General features: G+C 32.0%; 1 protein-coding gene and 1 long non-coding RNA gene across 2 annotated transcripts in view; one reads left to right on the top strand and one right to left on the bottom strand.

The window, feature by feature from the left end:
• Positions 1 to 19564, top strand: part of LOC115874968 — a gene marked incomplete in the record, with an annotated part of 636162 nt that overhangs the window by 426981 nt on the left and 189617 nt on the right.
• Positions 550 to 19564, bottom strand: part of LOC115874974 — a 239486-nt gene continuing 220471 nt past the window's right edge. The window contains exon 3 of the long non-coding RNA XR_004048949.1: positions 550 to 595. This is a non-coding gene — a long non-coding RNA (uncharacterized LOC115874974). The remainder of the gene's footprint in view (positions 596 to 19564) is intronic.

A 19564-nucleotide genomic window follows, 5' to 3' on the forward strand; every position in this document is an offset into this window, starting at 1 on the left:
ACTTTTAAATTGACCAGCGTAGTTTACACCTTTCCGATACGTGATTCATCCCCGCTCCTACTCGACTCCGTTCCTGCATCCGTTCGTGTTCCGATTGTCAGTCTATTCGTCGATGCCGGCTGTGGGACGAGTGTCGTTTTGAACTATTTTGTTTATTTTTGTGTTGGCTGTGTTATTTTTAGTTTTTTACTAAAATAATAAAAAATGTCAACAATAAAACCGGAGGAACTAATTGCTGTATGACCAGACAAAGAGCAGTACCGAAACTCCGACTACAAAAACATGAAATCTGCGTTTTTGGCTGTTCTCTATAAAAGCTTTCTCATTTTTCTCATTTTCTTCTTTCAAACAAAAGTGCCACGATGGCTAAATCACTGTTGCTAAAATTATTAATCATTTTGCGCACACGACTTCATGCGATGATTGTTGAATTAAGACTGGCGATTGTATCCAGCCGAAGCCCGAAATCGTGAAGGAGTCGGAAGCCATGTATGACATGTGTGTACTCACCATTTCCGATCCCACAGCTATCCTTTTCTGGGGCAAAATCGGACCGGAGCCGGATCGGAAACGTGCATGATAGGTGTGTCCCGGCCTTAAATCGGTTTTTATTTTAAATCAAATAATACTTAAAATAAAACGAATATGTTTTTTATCCTTGATAAAATGTATACCCCAGAAAATTATATCAAGTTATTAACCGTCATGTTCAACGCGAATTTGTGTTTAATTAAAGAAAGTTAAATTGGAAGAGCGGAAACAAGCAAATACATGAATAAAACAGTTACAGAATTTGCATAGAGTTATGTGGAAATAGATGTTATTTTTAGAACTCTAGCAGAAATTAGAAGTGGCGAGGTAATCCAATGTAAGTTTATAATCGAAACTATATCAAATAAACAAGAAAGACAATACCTTGCGGGACCAGTGACCAACGTAGTATGCCAACGATTTGTAAATCGTTGGCATGTCCAACGAGGAAAGTAGTTAATCGCATATACATGTTTCTTGTTGAAAGAAAATTGTTTTTCATGTATAAAATAATAAGAATTTTTTCAGTAACTTGTTTATGGGATAGTCCTCTTTCAAAATCTCCTTTGTAGAAGAGTATTTTAAGGGCTTGACCCTTTTTCGTTTTTTGTTCCTCGGAAATTTTACTACTTTACTGCCTTACATCAGAGGATGTTTACGCAAGGCGTTTTTTTATAAGGACGGGATTTGCTCAAAAGAATTTGTTCGTTGGCCGGTGTTCAGTGGATACGGCAGTTTTGAACGTTCGTTGTGTTTGGGATGTTTTTAAACTGTACCTAGCTATGGAGTGATGGAACAGAGAAAAGTGTTTAGAGTTAATTGATGAGTTTGAAAGGCGGCCTATTTTATTAAATTAATAATTAATTATTAAATTAATTAAATTCTTCTTATGCATATAATCTAGGTCACTAAGTAAGGCCATATTATATTGACGGCGCAAAAAGAGGCGTCTTGTCTACATTTTTCGTCCTTTCCTTTTTTTCACTTTTTTGTTACCCGCTAATGCCTGTAAATTAAAAAAGCACCAGCGGCTATGGTAATATCAGATGCATCCTTGTCGACAAACACACTAACACTGATTACTGGTGGGAACGCAGCGAACACCGCAAACAGGCGGAACGCTCCGCGCAAAATGTTTTGTTGCAGGTCGTTCAGAGCGCTCCCGGAAAATGTTTTGTTGCAGATTGTTTGGAGTGCGCGGCGCGTTTGGTTTGTTCGGAGTGTTTTGTTGCAAGTGAATACGCACCTTAAGGTGTCTCTGTTGCAACTTGTTTAACGCGGTCATGTGCCGGCGGTACGGCATCGGCACCCAGGTTTTGCTTCTATATATCATGATGGGGATTATTATTGCTCGATACACTGCAAGTTTCGTTTTTGCGTATCAAGTCACGATTGTAGAAAACACTGTCTTTTAATTTCCAGAATGCTCTTGACGCGCTACTAATTCTGTGCTGAATTTCGGAGTCGATATTGTTTTTTTCCGAAATCAAACTGCCGATGTAGTTGAATTCTACTACATATTCCAATAGTTCTTCTCCGATTATAATTTCTTCTTCGTCGTCTCTTCATGTCTGAAGAATCGTGACATTATGGCTATGTGCAGTTGGTGATTTTGGTCTTTCATCGTTGGCGATCTTCCGCCCCTCGGAGATTTGATTGAAATGGATGACCTGTGATATTTGCTATTTGGTCAAGCCATCTTAATGGTGATCGTCCTCTGGGTCTTCGGCCTTCTACTTTGCCTTGTACAATGAGTTTTTCAAGGTTTTCTTCACCTCTGCGAGTGATATGACCGAAGTATTGCAGGATGCGTCTACGGCAGATGGTGGATAATCGATCTGTGATGCCGAGTTCATCGAGAATTGATTGGTTCGTTCTTTGAGCTGTCCATGGGATACGGACCATTCTCCTCCAGCACCGCATCTCAAATGCATCTATACGGTGTCTATCAGCGCTCTTGACGGTCCATGACTCAGACCCGTATAGGAATATGGAGAACACCAAAGATCGAACAAGGCGATTATAACATTGTTATAATTTTCCGGGGGAGTGCACATGACTTTAGTTTTTTCGATGTTTAAGGCCCAAAAGCTCGAATTACCCTCGTAGTTGATACTGACCACCAATTTGTAATTTCAAAAATTGAATGTGGTCATTTGTCATCTATTGTAGTTTTTGTGAGTCTGACATCTTTTTGATGCGTCCTTCGAACGATTACGAGGTCCAATTGATGCCAGTGGCCTGATCTGGGATGTTTTTAGATTATTTTAAACTTGTCCTTCAGCTTGAAATATGTATTAGTAATGCTACGATTGTACTCTGCACTACCCGAGTTCCTATGAGACCTGGGAAATTAGCGCGGAGTGAACAAAAAGAAAAGATGTTGGCAACGACCCTTTCATTTTCATTAAATTATTTTTTTATATTAAACCATAAAGTATGTTTACAAAAAATGTAAGAAACCGTATACAGGGTGTTCCAGGCTGAGCGTGGATAGAAGTTTTTAGAAAACTACAACATCTAGCTCGGAGATTTTTTGGACATTATAGTTTCACAACGACATCTATTGTTTAAAAATATTTTCAATATGGCGGCACTTCCGGAAATACCAGAAGTTGACAGCAACTTTTTATTTTAAATGGGTACCCCCATTTTTATTACATACTTAAATTCTCTGTAAAATGCTACGAATATTGATGTTAAACACTCTATACCCAACATTAATCGTTTTTGAGCAAAAAAAAATACCTATTTAAAATTTTTGAACGCAAAAAACTACCTGTCAAAAATATGTGTATAGCCTAAATGTCAAATTTAATTATTACTACAGCCACTGTGCCATAAAGAGAAAACATGTGGCTATCTATTTCAAAAATTAAAATGTTCGAATGTCATCTAATAATGGCCGGAGCTGTCATAGAAATGAGAGATTAAAAAAATATCATAAATCATTTTTTTCAAATGGAAACCCACTTTTTTATTTCACTAATGAAAATGCTTTTCAATTCGTTACTTTTTGACTATACATGTTCCTATACCTAAAATAAATCGTTTTTAAGTTATTTAAGATTTAGTTTTAAAGCGTATATTTTTCTTGATTCTAACCAGTAGCCTATGACTTTAAACGTCAAGTGATGTAAAACAATAGATTTGCAAAATAAAATTACACTAAATCACCACAATACACCAAAACACTTTTACTTTTACACTGGACGCGCATTTCGCTAACCATGTTAGCATGATCAGCAGATGATTATAAACTAAAGTACAATCTACAAGTTGAGCGTTTATATACTCGCCCAGTAGGTACCGAGTGGGCGTGGCAAAATCTAGCCAACCGAGTCAGAGCCAACTGAGCGTAACAGTTAATTTCCGCTACTAGAGTAGTAGGAACAAAGAACTTGAAGGAATTGGACCGTTGACTCTGTTCATACTATCTTTACATTTATTAATTCTGATGCTTTCATATGCATCTAATTGCCTGTAATTTGAGACTTGTTTAATTAATTTTAAATTATTAAGATCTATACAATGTTCTTTATCAACAATATGTTCGGCAACGCAAGATTTATCCGGTCTACCATATCTTATCTGAAATAAATGTTCTTTAAATCTAGTTAATATTGATCTTCTAGTTTGCCCAACATATTTCTGATTACAATCTTTACAAGAAATTTCATAAATACCCGACCTTTCCAGTGGAGGTGTTTTATCCTTTGGATTACCTAATAATTGTTGTAATTTATTATTAGCACTATATAATTGACATTCTTAAAAATTCCTTTTAGACCACGGGATAACTCCCTATCAAACGGTATTGAAAAATATTTAGACGTATCTTTCTCCACTTGAAAAGTCGAATTTTCAGAAATCATTAACCTATACCTACGTTTTCTAATTAATTTATCAACTAGTGAAGGAGAATATCCAGTACACTCAGCTACATTCCTAATGTAATCTCTTTCTATTTCATATCTTTCGTTGGAAAGTGGGAAACTAAGTAATCTATGAACTAAGAAATTTAAACTAGCCATTTTATGTTCAACACTATGATGTGATTCATTAGGAATATATCTGCTTGTGGTGGTATTTTTCCTATAGATATCAAATTCCAGACAATTATTAGTATTTCTAATAACTAATACATCTAGAAATGGTAATCTGTCGTTGTTCTCAATTTCATGCGTAAATTTAATGGAAGGAAAACGATTATTTAACTTAGAAATAAAATTATCTATGATGTCTGAATGTGTGTCAAAAACAGCAAAAATATCATCCACATACCTAAACCATACTCTTGGAAAATACTCAAACTGATTCTTAGCCTCCACTTCAAACCTGCTCATGAATAAATTAGCCAAAAATGGAGACAATGGATTCCCGCTGTTCAAAAAAGTTGTTATTAAATTGAAAACAATTTTGTTTCATACATAACGATGTAAGCTCAATATATTCAATCACAGTTTTGTTGTCGAGACCATTTGCGTTCAGTAATTCCTTCAAGTAGCCTAAAGTATGTGGAATTTGAACACTTGTGAACAACGAAGATACATCAAAGGAGACCAAAATTTCACCTTCATGCAATGTTACATCTTTAATTTTGTTAATGAATTCAATATTATTTTTAACTGAGAAAGAAGGTTCATGATTAGGTAAATTTTCGAACTCCCTTGATAACCATTTTGCCAAATTATAAGTCGGAGAACCTACAGCCAAAACAATTGGGCGCATAGACTTGTCCGGTTTATGAATTTTTGGCAAAGCATACAATTTTGGTAATGATGGATTGGATACTTGCAATTTCCTCTTTAAAGAAAGATCAATAAGGGTGTTACATTCTTTTAGAGTTTTTTTAACGTCTGCTACCATCTTAGACAGAGAGATTCTTTTTCAAATTTATGTAGGGGCCATTATCGATTAAGTTGTTAACCTTATCGTAATAGTCTTTTTTATCTAATATAACAACCTTATTTCCCTTATCAGTTTATAATCATCTGCTGATGATCCTAACATGGTTAGCGAAACGCGCGTCCAGTGTAAAAGTAAAAGTGTTTTGGTGTATTGTGGTGATTTAGTGTAATTTTATTTTGCTGTGTAACACCAAAGGTTCCAACCCTCAACTGTAATAGATTTGGCTATGTCATATTGTGACGGTTTGTTCAAAAAGCAGCATCATTTCAGAACCAACTTTGCGCTGTTTTTTTTTTCGATCATACGGAATATTATTAATAATATCGACTATTAAGATATCACTAAAGAGCGAAAATACGAGATATATTTTTATAAATAGAATTTTAAATTCTTAAGCAGGCAGTATTTATAATATAGGAAATTCAAATAGGTAATTCGTTTTCTTACGAATGAAAATAAATTGTCTAGCCGTTTGACACTTAATGTCAAAGGAAGCTAGATAAAATGAAGAAAAATATACGTTTTTAAATTAAATCTTAAATAACTTAAAAACGATTTATTTTAGGTATAGGAACATTTATAGTTAAAAAGTAACGAATTGAAAACCCTTTTCATTAGTGAAATAAAAAAAAATGGGTTTCCATTTGAAAAAAATGATTTAAGATAATTTTTTAATCGCTCAATTCCATGACAGCTACCGCCATTATTATATGTCATTTGAACAATTCAATTTTTGAAATAGATAGCCACATGTCGTCTCTTTATGTCACAGTGGCTGTGGTAATCACTAAATTTGACTTTTAGGCAATACAAAGTTTTTTGACAGGTAGTTTTTTTCGTCCAAAAATTTTAAATATATTTTTTCTCAAAAACGGTTAATGTTAGGTATAGAGTAGTGTTGGGAAAATTCGAATTAAATAATACGACTAATTCGATAATAAATTAAAACTAACTAATTCGAATTATCTTTTTGGATATAATCGAGATAAAAATTAGTAGTATTTTATATTATATCTGTGGTAACCGAATTACAAATGAACATAAAACATAACCTCTTATGGACGAATACGAATATTAGTAATTAGTATAGTACTATTAGTAGAGTTTTTCAACGAACTGAAAATTTTCACTTAAACTGATTTTATAAAGGGAATCGACAAAGAAAGCGAAACGATCCGGATATAGAAAAATCCAGAGACTTAGCTTGTTATTTCCTATACGGTGGAATAAATCAGTTTAAGTGAAAATTTTCATTTCTGTTCAGAACGAAAGAATACTACTATTATTTGGTTGTTCATTTCCATCTCACCCAAATTTCACCGAACACCTGCCGAACACTAAAATTAATTTTCTTCTTTTATCTAAATAATTATTGATTGCAACTGATAAAATAAGTGAGATACGAACCGCACGTAAACAAGGCGACATACTTATATCGTTTTAGAAGAAGCTTTTTATTTTAGATATGAGCTTTTCAATGGGAATTGAAACAATCATAAACTCGGCACTTTTAAATTTAAAACTTTAAATTATGGTTTAACTTATTAAAACGGCTTCGGCACAGTTAATAGAATACATTGAATAAAGAAATATTTTTTTTAAAAATTTTTTTATTCAGTGATAGAATATAGGTATGGCAATGGTTCAGAATTTGTTTAAAATAGCCCCTAGACGAGCAGTGGCTGTGACGTGAATCATTTTAAATTTGACTTTTAGGCAATACAAAGTTTTTTGACAGGTAGAATTTTTCGTCCAAAATGTTAAATATATTTTTCTCAAAAACGGTTAATGAAAATAATAGATTATTATCAGTATTTAACATCAATATTCATAGAATTCTACCGAGAATTTAAGTATGTAATAAAAATAGGGGCACCCTTTTAAAATAAGAAAGTTGCTGTCAACTTCCGGTATTTCCGGAAGTGCCGCCATATTGAAAATATTTTTAATCTATAGATCTCGTTGTAAAACGATGTGCAAAAAATCTCCGATCTAGATATTGTGGTTTTCTAGAAACTTCTAATGCACGCTCAGCCTGGGACACCCTGTATACACGTGGTGTTACTTATTTTTGTAGAATATTTTTCTATAGTACTAAGACAGAATCCGATATGTCAAATGGGAAATGTTAACATATCGGGTTTTCCCTTAGTACCATAGATTTAAACTATAAGAGTGACAAATATTTCAAAATTTTACATTTGTAGTTGAAAAAATTTGACAGTTTATAATTGCAAAATAAAACACTAATTCACCACAATACACCAACACACTTTTACTTTTGCACTGGACGTGCGTTTCGCTAACCATGTTAGCATTGTCAGCAGATGATTACAACTAACTTGTTTTGGTGTATTGTGGTGAATTAGTGTTTTATTTTGCTGTTGTAACACCAAAAGTTCTAACCCCCCAACTGTAATAGTTTGTATACAAAATACAAAAATAACTTGTAGTTATAACCATATTATTGTAATAAATTCAGCCAAAACAAATTAAAGTTACAAATTTCAGAGGTCCCTTTACAAAATACAACTATGTTCAACTCTAGGATATTTCATATTTTCATTATTCCATATTTCATGACTGGAAAGGGAATATGACATTTCAGCCATCAAAGGTAATACCGAAGTGAGAATTTAAACGGCTTCCTTTATATCTTTTCCGGAATATCAGAAATATTTTCGATAATTGAACATTAGAGCCCTATATTGGATATTTCAAAGTAATAATACTTGGTTCAGACTTTTGCAAATTTTAGTTATTGATGCATAACGCTTCATTCATACATATTTTTTATATTGACTTTGAGGAATTATGAAAATTTATTAAAAATTATTTTAGAATTATGTTAATGATTTTTTTATATCTAAAGTTATACACATTAAAGTGGAATCTAAAAAAGGTTTTAATTGAAATTACTGCTTTAATTTCAATAAAATAGCTTTTATTGTTAAAGACACGATTAAAAAAATTTCCAAAAATATTTTTCAATTTTTGGAAATTTAATTTTTTTTTCAAAAAATTACAAAATTTAATTTTTTTTGCGAAAAAAACCTCATAATCGTGTTTCTGGGGTCGAAATATACCACCCTAAAAATATATCCACTAATTTAAGACTTACCCTGTATACAGGGTGGTCCGAATTGTATTTTGGATCGCCGGTATATTCTGCACATAAGAACAAGTAAAAAAGTTCGTATAAATGTATCCCCTAAAATGCTTCGTTTCTAGGGTGTAGAAGTTTCATTCTTATTTCGATTTTTCTTCAAATAGTTTCTGAGCTAACACCGATATATGGATGAAAATTGGGGTCCGTGTTTTTGACATGAGAAATTGGATTACGATGTCAATATGACTCCTGTATGTACGGGGTGCCACCTGCATATTTTTAGCTGTTTTGAGGAGCAACAACTTTATAATTCAATAACTTTTCGTCGGTACACTGAAAAAAATATTGTTCATAATATTAATGAACATCGATTATTAACTGTTGTTTCATTGGGACAATGATTTTTTTCATTATATTAATGATTTGTTAATCATAGATCGAATTTCATCAATATAATGAAAATCTGGTTATTAAATTAATGTAAGATTTTCATTAATATAAAGAACGCGTTCATTGTCCCAATGAATGCGTTCTTTGTTTTAATGCTGAAACTTTAATGAACACATTCATTATATTAATGTACTAAATCATTGATTAATGAGTTGTACATTGTGACAATGAACAATGTTATTAATACAAGGAACACACTACATTATATTAATGTACGCGGTTATTAATATCAGGAATAAAATATTAGGACTTATGGAATGGTGGCCATCTTGATCTGTTACTTTGGCACTTTAATAACGTCTGTGTGGTTGGGTTATTCAGTGAGGCTTTAGTTTCATTAGAGCGGTAAGTGTTCTCTTCAATATTTTAAATATTTTAAATAAAAGTCCTATAGTATTGTAGTTAATTTGTTGTGTAGTCAAATCAAATTCCGTTGTGTGAGATCTCTGGTGTGAGTATTCATTAAAACAGCGGTTTCCAAATATGTTTCAGAAGATAAAAAACAAAAAGAAGAAAAACATAGTAACAAGCCGAGGCATGGAACTGATTATGGTAAGTTCGAATGTTCTTTTAATATTTGGCATTTTAATTATTTTGATGTACATCGCTTTTAGAACCGGAACAGGATGCTGAGACCTGCCTTCAAGCCCTCAAATTCGACAATTTAACATCGGACCCACTTGATACGACTTGGAAGGCCTGTTGCAAATTCGTCTAGACGTTATCAAGTCTAACGATACAGCTAATATATTGAAGAAATGGTCTTTTTATAGAAATCCCTCACGATGTCGACTGGTAAATTAATTTTCTTATTATAATTTACCCTAAAATTAATAATAACATTACTATTCTCTTCGTCGATTCAATTTTTTTAAAATTTTTAACTTGTATATGTTATATCAAGTTTCAATAAATTATTATTAGTTTATTGCACTTGTTTTAATGGGCTTGTTCCACAATTTTTTTTTATTTTACTAATCGAAAGTACAACTAAAAAATAACAGATCTACCAAAAATTAGAATTTTATTCGTACGTTTAGTACCTCAAAAACACGTACAAACATCTATTGTGCGAGAAAGGGGCGTGGCCAGCTGCTACGTCATAGCACCACAGGTCGGCTGGCGACCGCGCTCGATACAATGCACGGTGCTTGCTTTGCCCGATTAAAAGTGTGTTTTAAAATTTATAGTTATAACGTAGTGTAGTACTAAAGTCTTTCTTTTATTCAATATAGAATAGTAATCTAATATCGAAACTCATTCGTCTTTCTAAATGGAAGAGTGAACTGCATGCAAAGTTTGTTCGATTTTTCGATCTGAATTATTGAATCTGGGCTGAAATAGAACATTGATTGAATGGAATGTGAACCAGGTACTTGTCTTAGTATACTGTATGTATACAGGGTCCGGCAATAGTACGTCGGGCATCTGTAGCTCTTATAATAAAAAAATTTCCCAAGTAGCATAGGAAGGAGAAAAAACCATTGACCACGGAAAATTAACCACTATTTGGTTGAATTTTACTTATACTTAACTTAATAAATTTCTTGTGGGGGAATAAAGTGCGAGAAATCTAAAAACGTGGTCGTAAACTAGTTAATAATAACCTAAAATTATGCTTTTGAAAAGTACCAACGTTGGAGTTATCTGGCATTATTAAAATCTAGTTACTGATAATCTATTGAGGGCATTAAGACTACAGGGACTTAAAGTAGGTCAAATGTTACTTTATTTTAACCTCAAATTTGTCTCGGGGGTCGAAGGCATTATTCGGTTTTCAAGTTAGGTTAAAATTTAGTTGTTAATAACTTTAAATGGGACCTTATTTGAAGCATTTCAAATTATGTTGAAAATTTAATTTATTTTGACCTCATAAGTCGCTATTATGTTTCAAAGGTAAAAGTAACTTTGTTTTTTGACTTCGAAGAAAGTCAGACATATGGCAGGTTAAAAAATACCTTTTTTAATTTCCTCGGGGTGATTTCCGTTTAAAATAATTTTTGGAGGGATTATTACGTCATAGCACATTACCTTGTTCCCACTTGTGGGTAACGAAAGAATATTCAATGCGTTTCTTTTTTATTACCGACACAATCTTAAACATGTCCCCCCATTATGTGCAATAAAAACAAAAAGTCCTCTATAATAACACTCACAATCCCAAAACACAAAACTTTTAAAAATAATAAGCAAAGAAAACTAATTTAGTTTTCTAGTTAGTTAGTGTTCTAGTTTAGGTCATTTCGGTAATTGCATCGGCCAGCAAAAGGATATAAATTTGACATGTCACGTGACTCTCAATAAAGATTCTCATTTTAGAACACATGATTACTATGAAAAGTTAATCGGATTGCTCGAAGATGTAAATACCGAACTATGGAGGCTAGAAGGAGGAGGCGAATCGACAATGGGAATATTTGAAATTTCTGTCCCTACTTTAAAGCAAGTTTCTCGGTTTGACACCAGAGGCACTGTAAGCGCGTTAGATTGATCATTTGCATTGTTAGAATACGATTTAACTGTGTTTTTACTAGTTTTTTTTTTAATTTATAGTTATTTTATTGAACTATTAGCAATGTAACAATGAGTGTGATTAAAAAAACCCTATATAATAGATCTTGCTTTACATACCTGGCTGCATATAAAGTGGGACTTCCAGTGGAAAAAAAGGCAAATAAAGAACGGGGTGAAAAGAACCCAAGACTTTTCAAAGGTCCTAATGTAAGTGGTTTAACTATTTATTTAAAAATATGGATGGATGTTAAGAGAAAAACATTCAAATTATATACTGTCAGTGTACACAGATTAATTTTAAATTCAAATTAATAGAGAATATAGCCTAAAAATAACATCTGCGTAACATAACCTAGGAGACCTTGTTATAAAATAAAAATAATTTACCTACTAGCTGGTGGCTAAAATTACTTGTTGATATGTATTAACCACCATTTGAACAGTGCTATTGAAAGTGAATTTACGCCAAAGCAATATAGTATTCTAATATAAAATAATTTACTTACCTGAGATGCTTCATTTAAATTGAAAAATAATGTACAGTGGTTGAAGGACTTTTGATTGTGTATATAAACCATTTAGAATAGTTTTTATGAATAAGCTCTTTAAATTAATACGTAGGTATACTGTAGCCAGGTATTCATTTAGAATGCATGTTTGATATAACATGTTCCTGTTATATTTTTTTGGTATAGGTGCTAAATTGTGTATTAAATTTATATACTGTATATTTTATTTATTAAACTTAGTGGAATTAATCAGTTAGTTAATAAAAACAAAAGTTGTAATGTATTAATATTGCTAAATAAATAAATATAATATAATGAAATAAGTCAGTGTATATACATATTTACAACTCTTTTAAAATAAATTGAGTTCATTATTTATTCATTAATATTTTATTTACAAAAATTTACCTTTACAATTATTAGGTGACGTTGAATATAATACATCTTGAATTTAATTGTCTACGAAACAGTGACAATTTGCAAAACTTTGCTAATGACATTAAAACTTAAATTCAGAAAATCTAAAGAAAAAACACTATTGGACACAGGAAACATTTCAGCTTAATGTACCTATTCTCTGGTTTCAGCTATAAAAAGTTATAGGATAGATAACACTGATCAAAGGTTGCAACAGTAGTGTTATTTTCACTTTCCATTGAAGTTATTCCTGATAAAATACTTTTAATTTTCGTGATTCAGTTCCTGTCAATTGCGGTAAAACCACTACTAGTTTGTTACGAAAGTTTTTAATGTTTATTAAAATGATATCACACTGAACTGCTGGTAAACATATCAATTTCAAATGTTTTTATGAAAAACTATTAATAAATCAGTAACAAAATCACACCATAAACTATTTAATTCGCATTTGTCATCAAGAAACAATTACTGTTTAGATCAAATCAAAGGTTGAACTGGTGATATTTGTTGCTGGAAATCTTTTTTGTACAACAGTTATAGGGAAGATTTATTTTAGCAGCTTATATTTTTCTTCGGTGCGTGTATGCACTAAAAATAACCATATAATGAAACAATTTTATAATAACAACTTAGAAAAAGAATATCTAAAACCGGCATCTGATATAACCTAACTTCTAACTTACTTTTCAAACTCAAATTTAAGGTTTTGTATTCACAATTTTAGCCACGCACATTGTTCAATTAGAAAAAACACGTTTTAAAAGGTAAATCTGGTAAAAAATATGCCCAAATATTAACTGAACTCTATAATTTGTAACAAAATAGTAATTCTTGCCATAAGAAGCTGTGTATTTCTCAATCTGTCGGATCACATGCGCCCCTAACGGCGATTTTCGAACTTCATTTAGATCTCAAAAACTGGGCCCATAATTTTTGCGTTCGATTCGCCTCCTCCTTCTAGCCTCCATATACCGAACTTAGCATAAAATATTATTGTCAACTGTCACTCAAAGAAAATAAAAGTTTTCTGTTTTACCGGCGATACTCCAACAATGTAGTCAAGACTTCGAGAAATGAGCTTCGACCTAACATAGCCCATTTTTGAACTTGCACCTCGAAGGAAAAATACCTTAAGCAAGAAATCTTGACCTGAGGTTATTAATTTAAAGAAATCTTAACCTCATAAAAAGAAAGCGGACTTCAAGGTTTTAAAATTATGGAAAACCTAACTTCATAGACGAATAGTTAAAAACACCATTAGCGGCCATTTTATTATCCAATTTGTTTTCAAAAAATATTTTTTTGTGATATTGTTCTAAACTATTGAGAAAAATAAACAGACGTTTATGAATAATACTACCGCTAGATAATACAAACCAAACCAAACCAAACCTATCACAAGTTAAATTAGCTAATTAAGAACTTTAAAAGTGTACCAAGGAAGTTAGCTGAAAAAAAGTTAGGTTATAACCTTGATAATAACGATTTATTCTAAAATTAATTGTTGAAAATACATAAAATTTTAATGGCGCATAATTTTTTAGGGCCTATCATATTTACATCTCACAGAAAAATTTTCTCCGCAGACATAATTATCTTGGGAATCCAGTAATCCACTTCTTACCAATAACTTATTTACATTTACTAGGAAGTGCAGATATGTAGGTATTTCATCCATATTGGATTAATGTTCAAACGGCCATTCCAGTTATTACTACACTTGCTTGTCTTCCTGGTTCATTATTGGGAAATTCATTTAATACACATATTAAAAAGAAAAATACTTTACCTTATTCTTTCTCTTTCTTTCCCATGTTAAAATGTAGGTAGTATAAATTAGGTCTATTTTTAGTAAAATTTACCTCTATTTTACCATGTTATGACCCCAGGTTGGTTATTTTTGACTTCATAGCCCATATTTCATACAAGACATTATAACCTGTTAGCCTGCTTTTAACTTCCAAATTACTTTAGTTTTATTCCCCACTTTGGGAATTTTAACGTCAATTCTTGGAAATTTCGACCAATTTCCAGTTGGTCAATAATAGTCCAGGTGGTTAATTTAACGTAATTTTACCTTCAAATGTTTGTTGGGTAGGAAATTTGTATGAGTGCACACCTAAAGTATGTATTTGGATATATTTCAGAAACATATTTTAACATGTTAATTAATAGCGCTGATCAATATTGTTGCGATGAATATAATCAGATTAAATAATTTAAAAAAAACCAGAGTCGGACTTGAAATTATTTTAAATAATAATTAAATAGAGTTTTGTTGTTGTTTACCCAAAACAAAAAAAAAGTATAAAGTCTGGCATATCATTGGACTCAGGAGATCGAGTTATTTCAAAACCTGAAATAAAAAATGCAGGTCCGTATTTAAAAAAAATTAGGTTGGTCTCTGTATCTCACAAATTATCAACTAATTTGAAAATCTAAATATACAGATAGCCCTAATAAAGTGGCTATGAGAAGGTGCAATTAGTTTTTTGGTTTTTTAAAAAGTAACGACAGGAAAAAATAAAATTAATTGATTTTCAAAAAAATCCGTTTTTCCAAAAAAACTCGTCAATCCTTGAAAATTTTAAAACTTTTTTGATGGCATCTTGGTGAACATTCCAAGGCGGCAACTTTGCCCCAATTTAACCATCTTCGTATCTATTACGGTTTCCGAAATACTAATTCTCGTACCTCGAATTTGTAGCACCCTGTATAGTATAATTTTAATTAATTTAACTAAAATTAATAGTGTAAGTGGCAATATATTATTGCATTTTTGTTCCTTTTTGGTCACTTTACATAATCCTAAGGTATTTTTAAATATGTTCTGATAGTTTCAGAAATATTAATAAATAAATAAAAAAATATTTTTTAGCGCTTTTTAAAAAATTTATTACAAAAACAAGAAATGTCTACATGGTTAGCAAAACAAAAGTGTTAATTTTTTTATTGGTGTATTATTGTGGTGATTTAGGGTTTTATTTTGCTGTGTAACACCAAAGGTTCCAAACCCCAACTGTAATATCAAACCATATTTTAAAATACCTTAGGATTATGTAAAGCGATCAGAAAGGAAGCCAAAAATGCAATAATATACAGGGTGCTTCATTTAAAAAAATCATCCCTATCCACTCACTTTTTAAGCCACTCTGTAGAAGTTAAAATAATTCCTGGAATACATCCTAATACATACTTTAGATCTGCACTTAAACAAAATTCCTAAGATTTTTTATTATATGAGCTACAGATGCCTGACGCACTATTACTGTCGGACTCTATACCCGGCGCGTCTCAAAAGTGGCTCACCACTATAACTTTTTTATTTTTTCAGATAAAACAACGAGATTTGGTATGTTAGTATATGACATAAATTGACCATACCAACAGGTATGGTAGGCTATTAAGATCGGCAAAAAAAGCTTTTTTAATTTCACTCAAAATGAGTTATTTGGGTCATAAATGACCTAAACACAAAATTACTGTGGCACCCGAGAATCTGGCCATTAGTTTTTGGTGGGGGTGGGGGGTTGGTAAGGGGGTATAGGAGGGGGTTAAAAATTTTAAAAAATGGTAACTACAAAATTACAGTAGGTAGCTAGCGAAACGCTGTTTTCAGTTTAAGATTAGGAATAATATCAGCAACAAAATTTGTAATAACATCAAAATCAGTCAAAGTCGCAGTTTTTGAGATAATTGAAACTAACCTACCAACTTTTTATTAACATATTTTAGTATGGGCGGCTATACGTGCCTCCCGGCGCCAATTTTTTTATAATATGCTTTGCTTAGACTTAAGTTGTTTAGTAATTTCTACATACAGGGTAATCCACCCTCATTTCGCCATTAATAATTTAACAGAAAGTATTTTTTTTTACTTAACAAAATTTTAATTACAATTTTATACTAAAAACAAATTGAAAATTGCCTCATGGAATTTTAGAAAATCATATTGCTTATTTTAAATGGACTACACCGTATAGTATTAAAGATAATTTTCTGTTCAAGTCTGCTTTTTATAATTCTCTAACAGTTCTCGAATATAACCTATACTGTAATGCAATAGGCAGTAGGCAACAGTGTTTCGTTTTCGTAAATCACCGACGCATAAGGGTTGGGACTAGTCTAATACGTCCTTTATCAACCGTCCGTCGCTAGTCCCGACCTAATCCGAGCGGCTAATGTGTCGGCGAATTCTGAATATGAGGCCAGGACAAGACACTAAAAACATTAGACGATCATATCTATTTTTCCAAGGTTCCTTGATTAAAAATTAGTGTTTTTAACACAGCCATGGCACTCTAGACTGAAATTTAAAATACAATTTGTTTTTGGGCGAATATGTCAAAAGTTAACATATGATATGTCATTCGATTCAGAGTGTCATTTTCTATCGAATAAAGTAAAAAAAACAATACCGAGGGTGTAATTTAAAAATCAAAAGTTGTAGCCATTTTCGGTGACAGGAAGTGACCGAAAACAATTGAATACGTCAATCAATCCTAATTTGTGTCATATACTAACATACCAAATCTCGTTTTTTTTATCTGAAAAAATAAAAAAGTTATAGGGGTGAGCCACTTTTGAGACGCACCCGGTATATATATTGTCAAGACTTAAATAGATGTCAACTTGGGTTTAGATCAAATTGGGGAAAAAACACAAATAATATAATCCTAGTAAATAAAATATAATTCGAGTAAACCAATTTGATATAGGCCCAAGAGATCGGTTACCTGCATGACATCGACCCAGATATGTTTTTATATAACATTGATAATTAAACAATTAAAATACAACAATCTCGGGTCGATAATCAAACGCAGGCTACCAAAGTTCGATTTCCTCATGGTCATAGCCGGGTGAATGTAATTAGATGAAAAGAGATTGAACGACGTAACCGGCGATGACCACGAGGGATAGGAAATATAAAAATGTATGCTAAAGAGAGGCGAGGAAGTTAGTCGGTCGATGTGAGTCGCATTATTACGGTCACTAATTCGCGTTATCAGTCCGTTAGTAGAAGACAGCGCAGACTGAAGATGTTCCTGTAAGTACTTAGTTAAGTAAACCGTTAAGTCTTGGCATTCCCCAAAATTGTATTATACTGTGAACTTTATATTAAATAAATGCACATTTTGTTCAATGGTTGTTTTGATTGAGAGAGAGAACCTGGTATAGCGAACCTAGCAAACAACCCCCAGCTAGGTCGCGACAATATTATACCATATGATCGAAAAAAAATGACTTCAAAGAGAGCTGGGGAATGGCAATCGATGATAATTTTGCCGAGGTCGCTAGAGAACCTTCGGCTACAAAAAGCCATACAAAAAGGTGTAGGTTTTAGACCTTTCCAGATGAATGGTCTTAACATTATCATAATTAATTTTGATGTATCTACATTAAAAGAGAGAATTCTTTATGCAAGCATGTTTAGATTTACCAAAACCTTTTTTTCATAAATTTGTAATAACTAGACTGAGTAAAACTTTATTTTTTTTATTTTTTTTTCTATTTTTTTTTCATGAAAATATTTTCCTTGAGTTTCTTTATGTTCTTTATGTCCTAACAAGCCGAGTTTAACGGCAGATCTATCAAGCCAGCAGCACTGTATGGAACATATATTTAGGTAAATTATCTAACTATAAATTTAGAATTTATTATGGAATGGATCACTTTTAGCTTTTGGTCAGATGATTTTTCGGTCGGTTTCCAGAAGTTTTTTCAGTTTCCGGAAGTATTTTCCGCATTTTTACCAAAATTTGTACGTCTGTCTTATGTGTAGTACATACTCCATAATATGATCGAAAAAAAAACGGCGTCGCCTGCACGTCGGTTTTTTTCGATCATACAGTATTGATGCGACTATCGGACACCCTGCATATTATTTTTGCGTGGAAATCCAGAATTTTTTCAAGAAACAAAATATAGTATTGTAGATGTGTGGTTTAAGCAATATATATCACAAAGTGGTTGCAAGTGGTTGCCATATTATGGAAATTGCCATTCTTGTATTGCTGAAGATGATATTATTGTTTGCACCTAACCACCACTAACTAGTGGGTTTGCACCCACAACCCACCAGTTATCTACAAGAAATATCATTACAGGAAGTTGGAACCTTTGGTGTTACAACAGAAAATTAAAACATTAAATCACTAGAATACACAAAAGCACTTTTACTTTTGCAGTGGACGCGCGTTTCGCTAACTATATTAGCGTCATCAGCAGATGATTAAAACGCCTTAAAAGTTTTAGTCATCTGCTGATGATGCTAACATGGTTGCGAAACGCGCGTCCACTGCAAAAGTAAAAGTGTTTTGGTGTATTGCGGTGATTCAGTGTTTTATTTTGCAGAAATATCATTGAAAAAAGCGTAAATTTAAAAGAGGTCTTATTATATCAAGCAATAATATATTCTTCAGCAATACAAGAATTGTAATTTCCACAATATGGCAACCATTTATAAAGCATAATAATGCTGACGTTCTCAGTGGACAGCTACTCGCTTCACAGTATCCTTACTGTATCCAATTCCGTCACTGGTGAATTTTTGTTCAAGTATACAGAGTTGTTCACCACAAACGACACGGAGTATTGTAGCTAAACGATTAGATTTTCACAAATTATAAGATTTGGGTTCGTTGAAGAAGTATTAGAGCTACAATTTAAAAATATTTTTACAAGATACAGAGTGTCCCAAATAAATAAAAAATATCAAAGTTGTATTTTTTAAAATGGAACATCCTGAATATTATTACCTTTTCAGTTTCTACGATTAAAATAAAGGTAAATTTGATTAAGGTTTATTACACTTAAACCTTACCGTTTTTGATTTTTTTTCGATTTTGTGAAATTGCAGTAAACATTTTAAGGCTTCATTTCTCCAAGGGTATCAAAGTTTTTAATACTAAATATTTACTGAAGTTTATTTATTGATCAGTAATTATGTTGCAATAATAATAATAATACTACCTCATACAGAGTGTCTAAAAAATTATTTTAAATAATTTCTAGCTCTAAACGCCAATAACTTCTTTAATTTAAATGGAACGCCCTGTATCTTTTAGGAGAATCAGATGCACAATTTAATTGTCTATCAAATTGTATTATACCATTT

The sequence above is a fragment of the Sitophilus oryzae genome, unplaced genomic scaffold (assembly GCF_002938485.1).
Source record: "Sitophilus oryzae breed Bouriz unplaced genomic scaffold, Soryzae_2.0 scaffold_130_pilon_pilon, whole genome shotgun sequence".
Classification (NCBI taxonomy): domain Eukaryota; kingdom Metazoa; phylum Arthropoda; class Insecta; order Coleoptera; family Curculionidae; genus Sitophilus; species Sitophilus oryzae.